This window comes from Macaca nemestrina, chromosome 12, assembly GCF_043159975.1.
Source record: "Macaca nemestrina isolate mMacNem1 chromosome 12, mMacNem.hap1, whole genome shotgun sequence".
NCBI lineage: Eukaryota > Metazoa > Chordata > Mammalia > Primates > Cercopithecidae > Macaca > Macaca nemestrina.
In genome coordinates, this window is record NC_092136.1 from 29,572,039 (window position 1) to 29,594,141 (window position 22,103).

Genomic DNA, 22,103 nt, shown 5'->3' on the forward strand with positions numbered 1-22,103 from the left:
ACTCAAACAAATTTACAAGAAAAAAAAAAAAAACATCAAAAAGTGGGCAAAGGATATGAACAGATACTTCTCAAAAGAAGACATTTATGCAGCCAACAGACACATGAAAAAATGCTCATCATCACTGGCCATCAGAGGAATACAAATGAAAACCACAATGAGATACCATCTCACACCAGTTAGAATGGTGATCATTAAAAAGTCAGGAAACAACAGGTGCTGGAGAGGATGTGGGGAAATTGGAACAATTTTATACTGTTGGTGGGACTGTAAACTAGTTCAACCATTGTGGAAGACTGTGTGGTGATTCCTCAAGGATCTAGAACTAGAAATACCATTTGACCCAGCCATCCTATTACTGGGTATATACCCAAAGGATTATAAATCATGCTGCTCTAAAGACACATGCACATGTATATTTATTGCAGCACTATTCACAATAGCAAAGATTGGAACCAACCCAAATGTCCCTCAATGATAGACTGGATTAAGAAAATGTGGCACATATACCCCATAGAATACTATGCAGCCATAAAAAAGGATGAGTTCATGTCCCTTCTAGGGACATGGATGCAGCTAGAAACTATCATTCTCAGCAAACTATTGAAGAAAAGAAAATCAAACACTGCATGTTCTTACTTATATGTGGGAATTGAACACTGAGAACATTTGGACACAGAAAGGGGAACATCACACACTGGGGCCTGCTGTGGAGTGGGGGGAGGGGGAGGGATAGCATTAGGAGATATACCTAATGTAAATGACGAATTAATGGGATCAGCACACCAACATGGCACATGTATACATATGTAACAAACCTGCATGTTGTGCACATGTTCCCTAGAACATAAAGTATGTATATAAAGAAAAACAACAACCTTGCAGATCAGACATATGGAAAAATGTTAAGATATCTTATTAAAATTTACCAAGAAAAAAATGCTCCTGGGATTTTTAAAATGTGACAAATAGATACTTCACTGCACAAATGACTACAATAACATCTATTTCTATCTTCAAAAAAAGTGAAAGTGATTTTTCTTCTATAAAAAAGTCCACTTCCATTAGCGAAGTAAAATTCTTCTAACTTTAAACTTTGAAGTGGGCTAATCTTAAATGTGATTGAAGGGAAAAAATTTGATATGTCAAAAAAAAAAAAAAAGACTTATTCATGGGGGCACCCAATGAATAAGAATCGCTGGAATGAAACTGGAGTCTGTGTTGCGTTTCTAACATGCTCTCCAGGTGATCTTTAAGCCCTCAAAGTTGGACTCCCACAGCTCTCTTCTTTTCCCTGTGTTACAGCAAAATGCAGTCATCCCAAGTGCCCAAAAGAGGTCTCAGACCATTGCCTTATAGAAATGCAAGGAGAGCTAACAGTTTCTAGCTCATGAGGATGGCCTTTTGACTTCCATGTTAAGTCACGGGATACCTCAAACCCTGCAGATGAGGACAGGAGAGTGGAGAGGTGAGGGAGTTAACATGGACAAGTGAGTGCGTGTTATGTGCAGGGAAGCAGGTTTTCTACTCACACAGATGACACAGGTATGTGGATGGATACACAGTATGAATTTCTCCTAGGCTGGCCCGTCTGACTTCATAGATAGGGCTCTTCCCTTCTCCTGACAGTCAGGAGAGAGATTTCTGTCCATCTCCTCTGAACTCTTGCCTCATCCCAGGAAGCAGAGCCAAGCCCTGAGGCAGCATCAACCTCAGGAATGTCACAGGCACAGGTGTTTCTGGATTTACTGAACTCTTGCCTTGAAGCCAAAACAGCTGGGCTTACTGCAGCCCATTTATCCTGCTCCTTTTCTGCCCACTTTTCTCACTCATCTCTAACCCAAGGCTTGTGGTAAAGCACATCAGCATAGACTTGGGTGCAGGTAACAGCTGCCTGGAGGTGCCTGGGGATGTGTAATTCCAGGGCTGTCACCTCATTCCTCATTTAGGCAGCTGGCCAGCACCTGAGGGATTTTTCTGGATCTGCCAAGCACACATCTGAAGCTGAGAGCAGAGAGAGGGTAGGGGAACAGGGAGGCAGCTGGGTGTTGAGGAAAGGCTTTGAAAGCAACAGACCTAGACTTTGAACCCACACCTGCCACTTCCTGTATGACCATGGGCAAGTCACTTACCCTCCAAGGGCCTCATTTTTTATCTTCAAAAGAGGGGCCTTTGACCTATTTCTTGCAGGTTTGTGTTGTGGATTAAGAGAAATGCTATGAAAGTGTTTGTTAAAATGATTTTCACATAGTAAGCCTTCTTTTTTGTTAGGGCCTTTTCTCCAATATTAAAAGCTTGCTTTGGCAAGTTATTTCTGCTCAGTGCCTCAGTTTCTTCATTTGTAAAGCAGGGACAATCATAGTATCTGACGGGGCAGTTGTGAGGCTTAAATGAGTTAATATATGCAAAGTTCTTTAGAACAGTGCCAACACATTGAAAGTTTTCAAGATGCGTGAATTGTTAATTATATGCCTACTTACATTCACAACTCCTTTGGGGTCATAGGGGATGTTATGGAGAAGGCTGGAAACCTGAGAATCCAAGATAGGCCCAGTCTCTTTACAGATGAAAAAGCAACTACCTGTCTTGATTCAGGCTGCTATAACAAAGTGCCATTGTGTTAGTCCATTTTGCATTCCTATAGAGGAATACCTGAGACTGGTTAATTTATAAAGGAAAGAGGCTTATTTGGCTCACAATTCTGCAGGCTATACAAGCATGGCACCCACATCTGCTTGGGTCCTGGTAAGGCCTCAGAAAGTTTACAATCATGATGAAAGGCAAAGAGGGAGCAGGTGTGTCACATGGTGAGAGAGAGAGAGAACAAGAGAGAGAGGAGGTCCCAGTCTCATTTTTTGTTTTAAACAGAGAGATCTCACATGAACTTATTATTGTGGGGAGGGCATCAAGATATTCATGAGGGATCCACCCCCATGACTCAAATACCTCCCGCTGGACTCACCTTCAACACTGGAGGTCACATTTCAGCATGAGATTTGGAAGGGACAAACATGCAAACTATATCAGCCATAAACTGCGTGGTTTATAAACAACAAACATTTATTTCTTGCAGTTCCAGAGGCTGCAAGTGCAAGCTCTGGGCTCCAGTATGGTCGATTCTAGTAAGGGCCCTCTTCCTGGCTGCAGAGTGCCCACTTCTCCTTGTATCTCCACATAGCAGAAAGAGGGCAGGGCAAGAAAGTTCTCTGGGGTCCCCTTTACAAGGGCACTCATCCCATTCACGAGGGCTCCACCCTTATGACCTGATTACCTCCCAAAGGACCCACTCCAAATACCATCACATTGGGAATTCAATTTTACCTTATGAGTGTTAGGGGGACACCAACATTCAGTCCATCCCACTACCCTTCTGATTTTTCAGATAAGTTGTCCTTTTTTGTCTGGAATGGAAAGAGCCTTTCCTTGCAGAGGAGGCTCAGCTAACTCCCATCTTTTACGACATAAGTTCAAGTGTGCAGACATATTATCTACTGCTACATAATAGATTACCCCAAAACACAGTGGTTGAAACCAAACTTTTATTATCTGTGGATTTCTGTGGGTCCAGAGTCTGGGAACACTTCAGTTGAGAGGCTGACTTAGGCTCTCTCATGCGGTTGCAGCTAAGGTTTTGGCCAGAGCTGCAGTCCTCTGAAGGCTTGGTGGGGCTAAGGGAGCTGTTCCTGAGATGGTCACTCATTTGTCATTTGGCGGGAGGTCTCGGTTCCTAACCATGGGCATCACTTCTTAGGCTATTGGAATGTCCTTACAAAATGGAAGCCAGCTTCCCACAGAGCAAGATGGAAGAGGGACTGAGATGAAAGCTGCATAATCTCTGTCTTTTATGATGTAGCCTCAAAATTAACACATCATTTCTGCAATTTCTACTCATTGGAAGCTAGTCATTAGGACCAGCCCACATTCAAGAGGAAGCATTGTCAAAGAATTTGAGGTCATATTTAAAATGTCCTTATATTTAAAATACCAATAATGATAGATATTAGATACTTGGCAGACTAGGGAAGGAGGTTGATTTCCAAATGAGCCAGGGTCTGTCTTCTCTGTCCTTTTAATTCAGAGTGTCTTCGTTCAATGTCCTGTGTTCTCTGTCCAGTTGACCCTTCCTGGAAAGAGATTTGAAATTTCCAGTTTCCAACAATGTTAAGGCCCGGAAATGTAAGGAAGAGAAAATGGTTATGGCTCATACCACAAACTCTTATCAAATGCCATCATTATACTGTGTCCTACTTGGGCATTAGAAGTAAAACGAAGAGTCGAAGAGTAACACAAATCTCTGCTCTTGGGGTACCTGCTATCTAGTGGAGAAAGTAATTAAGAGAACATAAGAATAAAATAGGATAAGGTGGTCTTTACCTTGCCCCCTATTTTCCATGTCTATATCCTTTTCTTTCCCAGAAATTATCACAAATAGGATTTTCTCAGGTATTTGTTTGTTTTTCTTATTTATTACTGTTTCTTCCTACTGTATTCCTAGGACCTAGCCCAGTGGCTGTTATATGGAAACACTCAATAAATACTTGTGAATGAATAACTGTGATGAGGTAAGCACAGTGAACTATGGCAGCAAGCAGGAGGGATGCCCAACTCAGCCTTGAAGGAGGCCTTCCTGGAGGAAGCAATCCTGTGTTGAGATTTGAGGTGTGAACAGGAGCTAGCAGGATGCAGCAAGGGGATGTTGTTCCCACCCTCCAGGTACAGCATTCCAAGCTGGAAGAGAGTCCAGTGCATCCAAGGGGTTGCAAAGACTTCCATATGCTGGAGGAGAGAGGCAGGGGTTGGTGGAGGGTGTCATTAGGAGAGTGGAGGGAGGATTGCAGAAGGAGGAGTGAAAGATAAGGGAAAGATACAGCAGGATCAGGTTATTAAGGACTTACTTACCAGCAGGACACAGTGGTTCATCCCTGTAATCCCAGCACTTTGGGAGGCTGAGGCAGGAGGAACACTTGAGCCCAGGATTTCAAGACCAGCCTGGGCACCATAGCCAGACACCATCTCTAAAAATATAAAATAAAATAAAAAATTAGCCAGGCATAGTGAGATGGGAAGATTGCATGAGCCCAGGAGTCAAGGCTACCATGAGCTGTGTTTGTGCCATTGTAGTCCAGCTGGGTGACATAGTGAGACCCTATCTCAAAACAAAAAACAAACAAAAACTTGTGAGAAAATCTAAGGAATAGAAACTTCATCATAAAAACAATGGGGAACTATTGAAGGCAATGAAGTAAGGCAGGGGTCCCCAACCTCAGGGCTATGGACTGGTATCGGTACAGCAGGAGGTGAGCGGCAGGGGAGTGAGCATTACTGCCTGAGCTCCGCCTACTGTCAGATCAGCTGCAGCATTAGATTCTTACAGGAGCGTGAACCCTACTGCGAACTGCGCATGTGAGGGGTCTAGGTTGTGTGCTCTCTATGAGAATCTAATGCCTGATGATCTGTGGTGGAACAGTTTCATCCCAGAAGCATCCCCCCCACCATTCATGGAAAAATTGGCTTCCACGAAACCGGTCCCTGGTGCCAAAAAGATTGGGGGGCGACTGAAGTAGGGGAATGACAAGGCCAGGTACCAAAGTCTTTGAAGTTTTAGCAAGGATGTGAAGGGCTACCCTAGGTTCCCCTCTAAGGTTTGAGAATGGGGGTTATATATGCCCCAGGAGCTAGAATCCAGAAGGTAACACTGCAGAAGGTATTTCTGGACAATCTTTCTGTAGGTTGCACAGCCTCCCAGCCCCATCTCGTGGTGAGGGGCAAGTGTCCTACCATGGGGGCAGGCGCATGGTGCACCAGCTGCCTCAAGCCATGAAGTCAGGTCTCGCTAGACTCCCACCCAGAGGCCCTCACAGCATGCAGAAAGTAAACCCTGGCTCTTCCATGCTCCCTGGCTCCCTTTCAATAGCAGAGTTGCTCCTCAAACCTAATTATACTAGAGCTTAGAGACTATGAGTTGGAAAACACATTTTTTCTACAACATAAGAAAATGTGCTGCTTCCTAGGCACCCCCATCCCCACTGGACTTATTTGTGGAATGTGCAGAATAACAGAAAAGCAGTTTTCTCTTAGAGGCATATGGAAAATGGTTTGTTTGCTTAGAAGAAAATCATAACTTGTCTTTTCTCCCCCAGAGGAAAATTAAACCCTCACACATTTAATCTTTTCAATCCTTTGTTTGTCTTGTATTTTTTAATCAAAACGCAGGCACGGGGAAAGTTAGTGCTTATTGATGAAGAGGAAATCTTAGTTGAAGGGTTAGATCTACTGGCCGAACTATAGGAATTGTGAACTCAAATTACCCATCCGGTGTCTCCAAGGCAAGAATGGGGTGATTGGGCCCCAAAGCCAAATGACACGTCTTTCACAGGAGAGAAGATGGTATTGATTATATATAGTGTGTTTATGTTGCAGGGTGATGGCAGTAGGGGGACACGCAGTAGATAAGGATAAAGTGTGAAATACTCAAATAATCTCCAAAGCAACTCAAAATAATCCTTCCTTTGGAGACCTGGTCTTCCCAGTCAAGATGCAAACAAAAGAAAATGGCCTGTCTTTATTTGGTTCACTGGTCCAGAAAATGGGCCCTGGGAAGATAAGGCCGAGCTGGTGTTTGAGGTGAATACAAGGAGCCAGGAGGTCTTGTTGGGGATTTCTTTCACCCAACAGCTTCCTAAACCTGGAGCATTCTCCTTGAAGAGGACACTGGAGCTGGCTGCTGCTGCTTTCTTTAAACAGACTCAGAAGTTCTTTTCTTGGTAACACGAGAAACTATATGCAGGGCTTCAAGGACACATTCTGAATGATGATTTATGCTAAGTCATTTAGCCTCCCCTCCCCACCAATAATTCTTCCAGAGAGCATTTAACTGATTTGGAAAAAGTATATCAAATCCCCCAGAAAACAGTGTGTATCTTAACTGTGGATGAATGCAATTCTGATCGTTATCTAAATGCTCAAAGCTTTACAAACTGAGTAACCCAAATGCACAGAAAACTGCTTGTCAGCTTCCAAAGAGAGGAGACAGTTTGTTACCCCTGAGGGGAAGCTGGGAGTGAATGGGGGAAATGGAGATTGATTCTCTGGACAGGCCATTTGAATAGCCTTGTGGGTATTTCCAGAAGTGAACTAAATTCATCACACCTTCCTCCGTGAAAAACACCTTACTAAGCACCTAATATTTGCCAAGAGCTTTGCTCATTGCTTGTAAAGATTTACCAAAACCTGGCCAGTAAATCCTGAGCAAAGGAAACACATGTGCTAAGCTCCACATTCAAGTTAGCTTTCTGCCAGGGACACTTTCCAAGTGGCAACACAAGGAAGTAAATCCCACAAGACGGTACTAGTTTCACTGGGTGGAGTCAACAGAGTTCAGACTTCAGGCTGTGGAAATGGCTGGAATTTCTTTTTTCTTTTTTTTGAAATGGAGTCTCACTCTGTCGCCCAGGCTGGAGTGCAGTGACGCGATCTCGGCTCACTGCAACCTCTGACTTCCTGGTTCAAGTGATTCTCCTGCCTCAGCCTCCCGAGTAGCTGGGATTACAGGCATGTGCCACCCGCCCAGCTGATTTTTGTATTTTTAGTAGAGACGGGGTTTCACCATGTTGGCCAAGATGGTCTTGATCTCCTGACCTTGTGATCTGCCTGCCTTGGCCTCCCAAAGTGCTGGGATTACAGGCATGAGCCACCGCGCCCAGCCAGTGGCTGGAATTTCTATGGCAGGATATCAAAGAAGAAAGAGCCAAACAGGGAAGATGCCCTAGAAATCTGCCTATGGGTCCCCTTCAGTCTTTGGCCAAATACAAAGCTGCACATGTGCAACAGGATCCTGCGTAGCCTGGCAGAGGGTACCTACTGAGGGACTGTGCTCTGGCTGGAGATTCTCGAGGTTACATAGCAATGGCAGACATTGGATTTCTGGCCAATCATAGTTCAACTGTATCACTGAACACTCTGGGCATTCAATTGAGATCCCAGAAAGACCAATCCTTAGAAACAGGACTACTCTAGTCCTAGCCTATGGGCTATTTCTGGCCTACTTTAACAAAGCTTAGAAACAAGCCTCAACAGGATCAAGCTGAACCATATGTAAATTAAATGCTTGCCTTAGCAATACTCAGCACCCTAAAGGAAAACAACGTAATCCAAACTCAACGTTGTAGCATTCATAAGACCCAGCATTCAATAAAAAAATTACTAGACATACAAAGTGGTAAGAAAACGTGACCCATAACCCAGAGAATAAAGTCAGTAGAAATAGGACTAGAGATGCCACAGATGTTGGCAGTAGCAGACAAAGACTTTAAAACAGCCAGTAGAAATAAGTTCAAGAATTAAAAGGAAGGATGGACACATTAATATAGAAATCTCAATGGAGAAAGAGAAACCTTCAAAAGAGAGAAGTGGAAATTACAGTACTAGAAAGCATACTTCATGAAACAAATTCACTGTATTTAATGCTTAACATTAGATTGAACAATGCATAAGAAAAAATCAGTGAGCTTGAAAACAGGTCAACAGGAATTATCTAAACTGAAGCACAGAGAAAAAAAGGATTTAAAAAAAATAAAGACTCAGTGATCTGTGAGAAAACATCAAGCAGTATAATGTATGCATAAGTAGAGTCACAGTAGAAGAGAGAAAAAAGTGAGACAGGAAAAAAAGTTGAAGTAATGGCCACTTTCCCCAAAATCTGATGAAAAAATGTCAACATACAAATCCAATAAATTCAATAAAACTTACTTAAGAGAAGCACAAAGAAAGCCACACCTAGGCACATCATAATCAAGTTGCTAAAAACTGAAGATAGAGAAAAATTAAAAAGTAGCCAGGGAAAAAAGACAGGTTACTCGAAAAGGAATAATGAGAAATATTCCTATTTTTTTTTTAATCAGACATAAAACTAGTCAGAAGATAATGGGGCAGCATCTTTGAAGTGACTAAATAAAAACCAAACAAAACTATACTAAAAAACCTCAGTCAACCCATAAATCTATATCCGGAAAAAAAGTAGTCTTAAAAAGTAGACTAAAGGCATTTCCAGATAAGTAAAAGCTGGATGAATCATTAACATACATGCATTTCAAGAAATGTTAAAGGAAGTCCTCCAGGCAGGAAGAAAATGATTCCACATGATATCAGATCTGCATTAAAAAGACTACCAGAAATGGAAAATATGTGGGACATAAATATAAAAGACATTTCTTCTTATTTCTTAGTTTCTTTAAAAAAAAATTCAAGTGCTTAAACCAAAAATAGTAACAAAGTACTGTGAGGTGTATAATCTATGCAGAAGCAAAATGTATGACAATTGCACAAAAGATGAGGGTGGATAAATGAAAGTATATTGTTGTAAAGTTCTTACATTTATGTGAAGTGGCATAAAGTTAATTCAAGGTAGACAGTGGTAAAATATGTTTATTTTAATCCCCAAAGCACCCACTAAAAGTTAGGCATAGCTAAAAAGCTATTTGAGAAGATAGAATGAAATACAAGAAAACACCCAATTGATCCAAAAGAAGACAGGAAAAGGAAAATAAGAAACGAAGGACAAGGGGACAAAGAGAACACAAACAGCAAGATGATAGAATCAAACCCAATCAAATTACTAATTACATTCTGTCTAGCTTGACTAAACCGTCTAATGAAAAGAGCAAGAGTGCTAGACTAGATTTTAAAAAGTGAGATTCAACTATATGATGTTTATAAGGACATGCTTTAAATATGAAGATACATGCAACTTAAGAGAATAGAAAAGCGAACCATGTATTGATTAATTGTAAAAACACAGGAGTGGCTATATTGCTATCAGAGAAAGACAAGGAGAATTACCAGGGATAGAGAGTGACATTACGTAATGACAAAAGAATCAGTTCATTGAGAAGATATACAATTCCTGAATACTTGCTAACAAACTTCAGTGTATATGAATGCAAAACTGATAGAATTGAAAGGATAAATAGATAAATTCATAAGAGTTGAAGAGATTTACCTTCTCTCAGTAATTGATACAACATATAAACAAAAAAAAATCAGAAAACATACAGAGGATCTGAATAACTCTAAACGGACATAACCTAATTGGCCTTTTTTTGTTTTTGTTTTTTGGAGACAGAGTCTCACTGTCACCCAGGCTGGACTGCAGTGGTGCGATCTCAGCTCACTGCAACCTCTGCCTCCCGGGTTCAAGTGATTCTCCTGCCTCAGCCTCTTGAGTAGTTGGGACTACAAGGGTGCACCACCAGCCCAGCTAATTTTTTTGTATTTTCAGTAGGGATGGGGTTTTGCTATGTTGCCCAGGCTGGTCTCGAACTCCTGAGCTCAGGTTATCTGCCCACCATGGCCTCCCAAAGTGCTAGGATTACAGGCGTGAGCCACCGCACCTGGCCTCCTAATTGACATTTTATCAAACATTACTGAACAATTACAGAATATATATTGTATTTACACGTACATTTATGTTTATGTACTTTATTTTTTATGTTTACGTTTATGTACTTTATTCACCAAAATGGACAATAAACTGGGCCATAAAATGTGTCTCAGTACATTTCAAAGGACTGAAATAATAAATAATATATTCTTTCTTTTTTTTTTTTTTGAGATGGAGTCTTGCTCTGTCTCCCAGACTGGAGTGCAGTGGTACCATCTCGGCTCACTGCAACCTCCGCCTCCCAGGTTCAAACAGTTCTCTGCCTCAGCCTCCCAAGTAGCTGGGATTACAGGTGCCCACCACCATGCCTCGCTAATTTTTTTGTATTTTTAGTAGAGATGGGGTTTCACCATCTTGGCCAGGCTGGTCTTAAACTCCTGACCTTGTGATCCACCTGCGTCAGCCTCCCAAAGTGCTGGGATTACAGGTGTGAGCCACCACACCCAGCCAATAATATATGCTTTAATAACAACAGAATTAAAATAAAAATCAAGATAAAACTTTGGCAAATCCAAATATTTTGAAATTAAACCACATTGCGAAATAGCCCATGAATCAAATAAATCACAAGAAAAATTTTAAAATCTTTTGTCCTGATAAAACCATAGTATATCCAAATTTGTGAGATTCAGTTAATGAAGCATTTGGAGTAAAATTTATGGTCTTAAATATTTATATCAGAGAAAAAGAAGGCTTACAGAAGTAAATCCATGCATTTATGGTCAACTGATTTCCAACAAAGGTGCCAAGAACACACAATGGAGAAAGGACAGTCTCTTCAATAAATGGTGTTGGGAAAACTGGACATCCATAAACAGAAGAATGAAATTGAACCCTTATCTCACACCATAGACAAAAAATCAACACAAATGGATTAAAGACTTAAACATGAAGACTCCAAATTGCAAGTCTCCTAGGAGAAAACGGAAAAAACTTCTTGACATTTGTCTAGGCAACATTTTTTTGGATATGTCCTGAAAAGCCCAGACAACAAAAGCAAAAATGGACAAATGAGATTACATCAAACTGAAAACCTTCTGCACAGCAAAGGAAACAATTGGCAAAGCAAGGAGACAATCACTGGAATGCAAGAAAGCATTTTGCAAATCATACAGCCTATAAGGGGTTAATACCCAAAATGTAAAAGGATCTCAAAAAGCTCAATAACAAGAAAACAACCATATTCAAAAATGGGCAAAGGACTTGAATAGATATTGTTCAAAAAAAGGCATGAATGGTCAACAGGTACATGAAAAAATGTTCAGTATCAACAATCATCAGAGAAATGCAAATTAAAACCACAATGAGATATCACCTCACATTTGTGAGAATGGCTGTTCTCAAAAAGACAAAAGAAGGCCAGGAGTGGTGGCTCATGCCTGTAATCCCAGCCCTTTAGGAGGCCGAGGAGGGTGGATCACCTGAGATCAGAAATTCGAGACCAGCCTGGCCAACATGGTGAAACCCCGTCTCTACTAAAAATACAAAAATTAGCCAGGTTTAGAGGCGCACGCCTGTAATCCCAGCTACTTGGGAGGCTGAGGCGGGAGAATTGCTTGAACCTGGGAGAAAGAGGCTACAGTGAGCCGAGATCCTGCCACTGCACTCCAGCCTGGGTGACAGAGACTCCATCTCACACACACACACACACAAAAGACAAAAGATAACAAGGGTTGACAAGGATGTGGAGAAGAAGGAATACTTGCACACTATTGGTAGGCATGTAAATTAGCACAGCCATTAAGAAAAACCATATGGAGGTTTCCCAAAACATTAAAAATAAAACTACCATCTAATCCAGCAACCTCACTTTTGGTTATATATCCAAAGGAATAGAGATATGGAGAGATATAAAAAGATAATTGCACCCAGCTGGGCACGGTAGCTCACGCCTGTAATCCCAGCACTTTGGGAGGCCTAGGTGGGTAGATCATGAGGTCAGGAGATCGAGACCATCCTGGCTAACACGGTGAAACCCCGTCTCTACTAAATATACAAAAAGTTAGATGGGCATGGTGGCGGGTGCCTGTTGTCCCAGCTACTCAGGAGGCTGAGGCAGGAGAATGGTGTGAACCCGGGAGGCGGAGCTTGCAGTGAGCAGAGATTGTGCCACTGCACTCCAGTCTGGGTGACAGAGCAAGACTCCATCTAAAAAAAAAAAGATAACTGCACCCATGCTCATTGCAGCATTATTCATAATAGCCAAGATATATAAACAGCCAAAGTGATTATTGATGGATAAAATTAATATGGTGTGTATGTATATATGCACACACAAATACTATTCCGCTTTTAAAAAGAAAATCCTGTCATTTATGACAACATGGATAAATCTGGAGGATATAACGCTAAGTGAAATAAGCCAGATGCAGAAAGAAAACTACTGCATGATCTCACTTATTTGTGATATCTGAAAAAGTTGAACTCAGAAGCAGAGTAGAATGGTGGTTACCAGGGGTTGGAGGGAGGGAAAGGTGCTTGGGATACCAAAATGTTTGTCAAAGGGTACAGAGTTTCAGTGAGACAGGATGAATAAGTTTTGGAGACCTTATTCTAGAGTGGTAGCCATAGTTTATAATCAGGTACTGTATACTCGAACATTGCTGAAGGAGTAGATCTTAAATGTTCTCACTACAAAAAAATATGTGAGATGATGGCTGTTAATTATCTTGAATTAATCCCTTCTCAATGTGTACATGAGTCAATGCATCACATTGTACACCATAAATATATACAATTTTTATTTATCAATTATACCTTATTTAAGTTGGGGGAAATTTTTGAAAAGAAGTCTTAAAATCAGTGATCTAATTCTTCATCTTAAGAAACTAGGAAACATAAATTATACCTCTAATACATCACAAGGAAATAGTAAAAAGTATAAATCAGTGAAATAAAAAGTAGATTAGGAAATCAACAAAACCAAAAGTTCATTCTTTGAAAGGAGTAATCAAATTGATAGACCTCTAGCTACACTGATCAAGAAAAAAAGAGAACACAAATTACAAATATCAAGAATGAAAGATGGGAGACCACTGCTGGTTTCTGCAGTTGTTAAAAGACAAATAAAAGACTATTTCTAACAATCTCATAGCAATAAATTACAATATTTAGATAAAACTGACAAATTCTTTAAAAGTCACAAATGACGAAACTCACAAAATATCAAGCATAAATATGAATAACTCTATATCTGTTTAAAAAATTTAAAGCCTTGCCACAGGAAAAATTCAGGGCCACATGACTTCACGGATAAATTCTATCAAACATTTAAGGAAGAAATAATGCCAATATTACACAAACTTTTTCAGAAAATAGTGGAGAAGGAACACTTTCTGACTTACGAGGTGTGCATAATCCTAATACTAAGGATATTACAAGAAAAGAATTATGGACCAATATCCCTCCTGGCCTAGATACAACATTTCTTAAATACTGGAGAAATTGAATATTTTAGAAGGAAATAATTCATCATTACCAAATAGAGTGTATCCCAGTTATGTAAGATTTAACTTTAGAAAGTTTGCACAATATTAGGTCAGTATGCAAAAATCAATTGCATTTATATTACAGAGTAAAACAAACAGTTGGAAAATGAAATCAAAGACTCAATATCATTTACCATAGCATCCCAAAAATGAAATACTTAGGGACAAAGTTAATGAAAGATATTTAAGATCTCCATGTTAATAAGTACAAAACTGCTGAGAAATATTAAAGTCCTTCATAAATAGATATTTCATGTTCAAGGGTGGAAAGATTTCAACACTGTTAACATGTCATTTCTCCCCAGATTATTCTGCAAGAACATAACAGTTATCATAGAGCAGACCCTTCTTTGTAAGAAATTGACAAGCTGATTCTAAGATTAATATAGAAATGTGAAGTCCTAGAATAGTCAGGTAATCTTGAAAAAGTACCTAGTTAGATGACTTATAAACCACCTGATTCCAAATCTTTCCTTTTTTTTTTTTTTTCCTGAGATAGAGTCGTGCTCTGTCACCTGGGCTGCAGTGCAGTGGCGTGATCTCGGCTCACCGCAATCTCTGCCTCCTGCGTTCAAGCGATTCTCCTGCCTCGGCCTCCCAAATAGAAAGCTACAGTAATCAAGAGAGCATAGTATTGGTGCAAAAGCAGATAAATTGATCAATGAAACAGATTACTAAATCCAGAAATAAGTTTATATAAGTGGGGTTTTAATTTGAGAGCTAAGGCAATTCAATGGTGAAAGCAAAAACAAAATTAAGGTGCTAGAGTAACTGGGTATCCATGTGGGGAAAAAAAAGACTCTTGACTCCACCTTATACCATATCCAAGTATTAGTTCAATATAGATCATAGACCTAAATTTAAAAGCTAAAACTATACAACTTCTAGAAGAAACATATAAAAATGTCATTCCTAATTTGAGATAGACAACAATTTCTCAGAAAAGACATAGAAGGGCTGGGCATGGTGGCTCATTCCTGTAATCCCAGCACTTTGAGAGGCTGAGGCAGGCGGATCATGAGGTCAGGAGTTCGACATCAGCCTGGCCAATGTGGTGAAACCCTGTCTCTACTAAAAATATAAAAATTAGCCGTGCGTGGTACGTGCCTGTAGTTCCAGCTGCTTAGGAGGCTAAGGCAGGAGAATCGTTTGAACCTGGGAGGTGGAGTTTGCGGTGAGCCAAAATTGCACCACTGCACTCCAGCCTGGGTGACAAAGTGAGACTCAAAACACACACACACACACACACACACACACACACACACACACAAAAGACAAGACATAGAAGACACTAGCCATAAAAGAAAAAAATCAATAAATGGGGTCTTATAAAATTAAAAACTTTTGCTCATTGAAGATATTTTTTAAAAAATCAGTAAGCAGCCCACACACTGAAAGAAAACATTTGCATATACATTCTGAGAGTTCAAAATATATTGAGAACTTTTACAACTCAGCATTAAGAAGACAATCAACTATGAATAATGGCCAAAAGACTTGAATAGCCACTTCTCAAAGATGCAGAAATAGCCAATGCGCACATGAAAAAGGTCTCAACATCATCAGTAATCAATTAAAAGTAAATTAAAACCATAATGAGATATCGTTATACCGCCACCAGAATGACTCCAGTTAAAAAGTTTGACAATACCTAGTATTGGTAAAATTGTGGCATAAGTGGAACTGTCATACATTTCTGGTAAGTGTGTAAAATGGTACACACACTTTGGAAAACTGTTATTAAAAGAGGAAAAATCAATATTTTTCTATACTCTCACAACAGTTCACTTCTGACATCAAATGTGTGGGCTTTCTCCACATCAACAAAAAATTCTTTACGCCTCCAAACACCCCCTGGGTGTCCCACAATTCACCTAAATTGTGACATCATCTTCTTAGGGCTGGCATAGGACTCCACAGATTGAGGGCTCAGTCCAACAAGACTGACTCCACTTCAGATGCCAATTGCAAGTCTCAGGTTGTCACCTGTACTTCTGATCAACTTGCTATACAAAGCGGGGGTTCACACAACCCAATCTCCTCCTCAGATTCAGACTCAAAAGTTTTTTAGGACTCACAGAACGCAGGGAAATGCTTACTTACATTTACTGGTTTATTATAAAGTATATGATGAAGGATATCTGGAATGAATGAACAGCCAGATGAAGAGATGCATAGAACTGGGTCCAGAAGGGACCTGGGAATAGGAGCTTTTGTCCCCATAAAGCAGAGGTGTGCCACCCTCCTGGCACGTGGGTGTGTTTACCAACTTGGAGCTCTCTGCACTCCATCTTTTAGGTTTTTTTTAATAGAGGCTTCATGTAGGCATGATCAATTATTAACTCAATTTTATCCTCCCTACCATCCAAGGAGGATGGGGGACGGGGCTGAAAGTTCCAAGCTTCTCATGATGACTTGGTGTGTTTCTGGTGACCAGCCCCCATTCTGAAGCTATCTAGGAGCCGCACCAAGAGTCACCTCGTTAGAACAAGAGATGCTCTTATCACTCAGGAAATTCCAAGGCAATTAGCATATCTGTGTCGGGAACCAGTGTTAAAGACCAAATATTTTTTTAAAAGATGCTCCTAGCACTTCTATCTTAAAGAAAATTGCAAAAGTTTTGGGAGCTCTGTATGCAAAACCTGGGGGTAGAAACCAAACATAATGTTTTTTTATGATGCCACAGTTTCTTATAAAATTAGCTATGCGTATACTCTATGACCTAGCGTTTCCAATTTTTCAGTATTTACCCAAGAGAAAGGAAAATACATATCTGAACACAAAGACTTGTGTGTGATATGCATTGTAGCTTTGTCCATAATGGTCCCAAAGTGGAAATAATCAAGTACCTGTAACATGAGAATGAATAAACACATTTCAGCATATTCAGAGAAATGGAGTACTACTCAGCAATAAACAACAGCAGACACACTCTGTGGTCTCAAAAATGTGACGTGGAATGAAAGAAGATGGAACCAAAGAATACGTTTTGTATAATTCCATTTATAAAGAAGTCACAACAGTAGTTGCTGAAGGCTGAGGATAAAGATGGGGAAGAGAGAACTTTAGGGTCATGGAAATGCTCTAGGTCTTGTTCAGGGTGTGGGTTACTGAAGTATATGCATCTATTAGAAGCTGTCAGACTTTACGCTTAACATCTGAGCATGCCCTTAAAAATCAAAACAACAAACATGAAAACTAGCATCATGGCTCAGGCTTTCATGTCAGATGGAGCAAGTTTCAAGTTCTGATAGTGCCACATATTAGTGGGCTGATCTTGGGAAAATAAAGTATTCTTCTTAAAATCCAGTCTCCTCAGCTGTAAAAAGGGAAGTGATAATGAAATAGAATAATTTATGAGCACATACAGTGTAATAAATGCCCACTAAATTGTGGTTTTATTTTATTTTATTTTATTTTATTATCTTTTTGAGATAAGGAAGGTCTCACCCTGTCACCCAGGCTGAAGTTCAGTGGCATAATCACAGCTCACCGCATCTTCTGCCTCCGGGGCTCAAGCAATCCTCCCACCTAAGCCTCCCAAATAGCTGGAACCACAGGCGCAAGCCACCACACCCAGCTAAATTTTTGCAGAGACAAATGTATTAGTCCATTTTCACACTGCTAGAAAGACATGCCTGAGACTGGGTAATGTATAAAGAGGTTTAATTGACTTACAGTTCTGCGTGGCTGGGGAGGCCTCAAGAAACTTACAATCATGGTGGTGGGGGAAGAGGCAGATCTTACATGGTGGCAGGTGAGAGAGAATGCCTGTGTCAGCACATGAAAAACTACCAGTTATAAAACCATCGGATCTCGTGAGAGTTCACTATCAGGAGAACAGCATGGGGGAAACTGCCCTATAATCTGATTACTTCCTACCAGGTCTCTCCCTAAACTCCTGGGGATTACAATTCAAGATGAGATTTGGGTAGGGACACAAAGCCTAACCGTATCAATGAGGTTTCACCATGTTGCCTAGGCTGGTCTTGAACTCCTGGCCTCGAGTAATCCACCAGCCTTAGACTCTTAAAATGCTGGGATTACAGGCATGGGCCACTGCACTCCGCCTATTTTATAATAATAAAAAGACATGTGACATTGTAGAAAATCATATAGAAGAGAAAATAACCATAATCCCATCCAGAGATAATCATTGTAAACCTTTAGACATATGTTTTTTCTATTTATATATGTTCTATGTTTTCTATGCCTATAGTTGTTTATAATGAATATACAATGTTAATTATTAATTTCTTATTCATTAATAAAAGCATGCTTATAAGATATGCTTGTAAGCCAAAAACATTGAAAAAGTAAGGTTGTGAACTTCAGGGAATCTGTCTCCCCACCGCCCTAACGGACCAGAGTGAGCTTTTAAAAAAGCTGATCTGTGTGTCACTTCCAAAACACCTCAATAGAGTCCATTGCCCTTAGAATCAAGTTCAATTTAACAGGTATACAAGGCCCTTCATGATTGGGGTTTGGGTGACCTAGACTAGATCTGGCTCCACTTCTAGTTGCATGTGTCTCTCATCCTTCTTGGCCCATCAAGCTAGGTGGGGCACATTCTTCTCATGGCAGTGGCTTATGGGGGCACATGGAACGCCCAATGCCTAAGACCTAAGCTATGAAAATGCCTCTTAGGATTGGCATAGAGACATACCTACCAGATCTCACGGCCAAGCCAAAGTAAATGGGGAGAGAGGCTCTCCTCATCCTGTCCACAGCAAAGTTGAGGCTGCAGGGAGTGGTGAAGAACTGGAGTCAATAGCTTAATCTACTTCCACCCCCATGTACTCCTGTCTGACCGACCAGGTTCACCTCCTCCAGGGGGTCACCTGCTCCTCTTCCTACCTTCAGACATCTGACACTTCTTTGTAGATTGCCAGCTTCTCACTTACCCTCAACTCCTCCTTGACTCTTTCTGAGTCCAGGTCAGGCCAGGTGTCGTGCTGTGTGTTCCTGTAGGACTCTGCACCTCCCTATCATGGCTCTTGCTACACTACTTTGTGCTTGGATGTTCACTTGTCTATACCCTGGACCCGTTATCTCCTTTGAAGGTTTAGGTGAGCTTGTCCTTGATATGTGAGGTAAGGATGGGGAAATTTTGTTCCTGAGTATAATCTTTAGTTTCCTGAGATAGAGTACTGGGTATTTCTTGCTTTGGGCTGGAAACCCTTGGACCCAACTCCAAGTGAGAAAACACACCTCTTTCTTTAGGTTACAGGCAGAAACTAGAGTGTGTTGGATATCTGTTGCTTTTGCTTGCCCACATCCCTTTGGCATTTAAAAAATATATATAGCAGCAGCTGGTCTTTGGGGAATCACTCCTTTACCACTGTATACAGGCTTCTGTCCCTGCTAATCAGACATCCTCACCCAGTGGTATGAATCAGGTATACAGGTTTCTGTCCCTGTGTCCTGTATCCCCTGCCTTGGGTTAACACTGAGCTAATCAGATGCTCTCACCCAGTTAGGAATCAGGTGGAGCAACCTGATAGGAAAATCGTTTGAACAGACTTTTCTCAAAGGCAGTTATTTGCTGTAACTGTCCATTATTAGTTCCTTCTACCCAGACTCCCAGAGCTACTGGGGTTCCTACTGTTGGCTTAGCTTTTCCTAGAATTTGCTATGCTCTCATATAGCCTTTTGATAAATTCTTGCATTTTGTTTTTATTAAATTCACCAGATCTCATGTCTGTTACTTATTAAGAAAATAAGCAAACAAATAAAAAATACCATCACTGACACCCCAACAAGATGCTCAACAACTTCAGAGCCCGCTCTATATCTATCCTTCAGGTCCACCAGTGAGGGGGTAAGAAGTTTGCCAGCTCCTATTTTGGGTTAGTTGGCCTTTGAGCTCTTGTAAACCTTTTTTTTTTTTTTTTTTTGAGATGGAGTCTCACTCTGTCACCCAGGCTAGAGTGCAATGTCATGATCTCAGCTCACTGCAACCTCTGCCTCCCAGGTTCAAGTGATTCTCCTGCCTCAGCCTCCCGAGTAGCTGGGACTACAGGTGGGTACCACCACGCCTGGCTAATTTTTAAAAATATTTTTAGTAGAGATGGGGTTTCACCATGTTTAGCAAGATGGTCTTGATCTCCTGACCTCGTGATCTGCCCGCCTTGGCCTCCCAAAGTGCTGGGATTACAGGTATGAGCCACCGCACCCAGCCATAAAGCTCATTTTAAGAGGCAAATCTCTGGATAATTCAAGACTGTCAGCAGCTGGGCATTTCTAAGTGCATGCATCTTTTCTTTGCTAAGGAGAGAGAGAAACTTCCTGTGGCAGCTGGAATAACAAAGTGGCTACTGAATACTATGTCCTGCACATTAAAAATTTATCCCCATTATTATACTTACAGAGGGGGTCTTTTGAGTATTCTTAGAGCTTTGAGGACAGACATAGTATGTGAAAATCACCAGGGCAGGCAGGCTAGAAGGTGGTCTGGGAGCCACCATGTTACATAAAATAAATCCCCTTGCTGTCTATCTATGGAACAATCTATATATGAATCTTTCCATCAGTCATCCATCTACCTATTGTCTATCTGCCACCAGACCTGGATGCACTTTCACAGACCCTAGGCATGTTCACATTTTAGGGCATGGAAACACTACCATGTGGTTAGCCTGGCTTGCTGAAGAGGAGGCCTGAGGCACAGCTCACTGTGGGCTGAGCCTCCCTTTGTGATGAAGCGCCCACTTGCTCGTGACATCAGAGAAGAAAAGCATGCACCCAGTAGTCCCTGCTTGCCAGAAAGTACTCTTTCAGTGGAAAAACAAATTATGGGATCCTGTCCTAATTTGGGACAAATGACACCTCTAGTTTATTCTTAATTGTCCTTGTATGCAAATTTTCCTTTTCCTTTCTAATTTGTCATGTGAGCAAAGTTAAATTAACCCGAACATGTGGTAACAGATTCCACCGATTTTAAGCTCTTCACTTCCTTCCCTTAGGCATTTAATCAGTTTTATTTTTTTGGACTAGATTTGTTTGGCAAGTCAAAGAGAAGATAACAAGATTGGGGGCTGGGGGAGGCAGTTTTTTAAAGATAGAAGTACAAAAGGAGCTGCCATCTGAAGTCTCAAATTAGGATGGAAAGCACATTCTCAGCAGCTTTATCTTACTATAATTTAAAGTTTAAAACAGAGTGAGTTTCATTCGAATCAAGAGGCTGCAATTAAATTTATTTTTCTAAGAGGTGCCCTTTTAGTATATTATATAGCCTTAATGCCTGCTTTTCACTACTGACCTGGAGAAAAGGGTATATTTCATTGTGAATATATGCCATTTTAAAAAGTATATTTCATTTTAATAGAATTTTGAGAGACAATGAGGTACCACAAGGAAACACACCAGTTTCCTTTAAAATTACAGGCTTGAGCCCTGGGTTCTTGGTCCTCTCCCTCCTGTTAGGTTAAGGTAAAAGTAATTGTGGTTTTTGCCATTACTTTTTTTTTTGGAGACAGAGTTTCGCTCTAGTTGCCCAGGGTGGAGTGCAATGGCGCAATCTCAGCTCACTGTAACCTCTGCCTTCTGGGTTCAAGCAATTCTCCTGCCTCAGCCTCCTGAGTAGCTGGGATTACAGGCACCCGCCACCATGCCCGGGTCATTTTTGTATTTTTAGTAGACACAGGGTTTCACCATGTTGGCCAGGCTGGTCTCGAACTCCTAACCTCAGATGATCTGCCCACCTCGGCCTCCTAAAGTGCTGGGATTACAGGCGTGAGCCGCCGCACCGGACCTACCATTACTTTTTTTTTTTTTTTTTTTTTTTTTTTGTGAGACGGAGTCTCACTCTGTCGCCCAGGCTGGAGTGCAGTGGCCGGATCTCAGCTCACTGCAAGCTCCGCCTCCCGGGTTTACGCCATTCTCCTGCCTCAGCCTCCCGAGTAGCTGTGACTACAGGCGCCCGCCACCTCGCCCAGCTAGTTTTTTGTATTTTTTAGTAGAGACGGGGTTTCACCGGGTTAGCCAGGATGGTCTCGATCTCCTGACCTCGTGATCCGCCCATCTTGGCCTCCCAAAGTGCTGGGATTACAGGCTTGAGCCACCGCGCCCGGCCTACCATTACTTTTAATGGCAAAAACTGCAATTTCTTTTGCCCCAACTAATACTTACCAGTTGGAGTAATCTTGCATAGGTCTCTTGCTGATGTGAGACATAAT

General features: G+C 41.1%; 1 long non-coding RNA gene across 4 annotated transcripts; it reads right to left on the bottom strand.

Annotated features, from left to right (window-relative positions):
* Positions 1–2,995: 2,995 nt before the first annotated feature.
* Positions 2,996–21,636, bottom strand: LOC139357475 (uncharacterized). 4 transcript variants are annotated; one of them, XR_011610682.1, is made up of 4 exons: positions 20,295–21,636; positions 14,442–14,535; positions 4,900–5,015; positions 2,996–4,776 (listed from the first exon to the last, which is right to left on the bottom strand). It is a non-coding gene; the product is annotated as an uncharacterized lncRNA (long non-coding RNA). The 4 variants fall into 4 exon arrangements; XR_011610681.1 differs by lacking the exon at positions 14,442–14,535 and adding an exon at positions 18,831–19,006; XR_011610683.1 differs by lacking the exon at positions 14,442–14,535 and having other exon boundaries at positions 2,996–4,124; positions 4,607–4,776; positions 18,831–21,636.
* Positions 21,637–22,103: the final 467 nt, after the last annotated feature.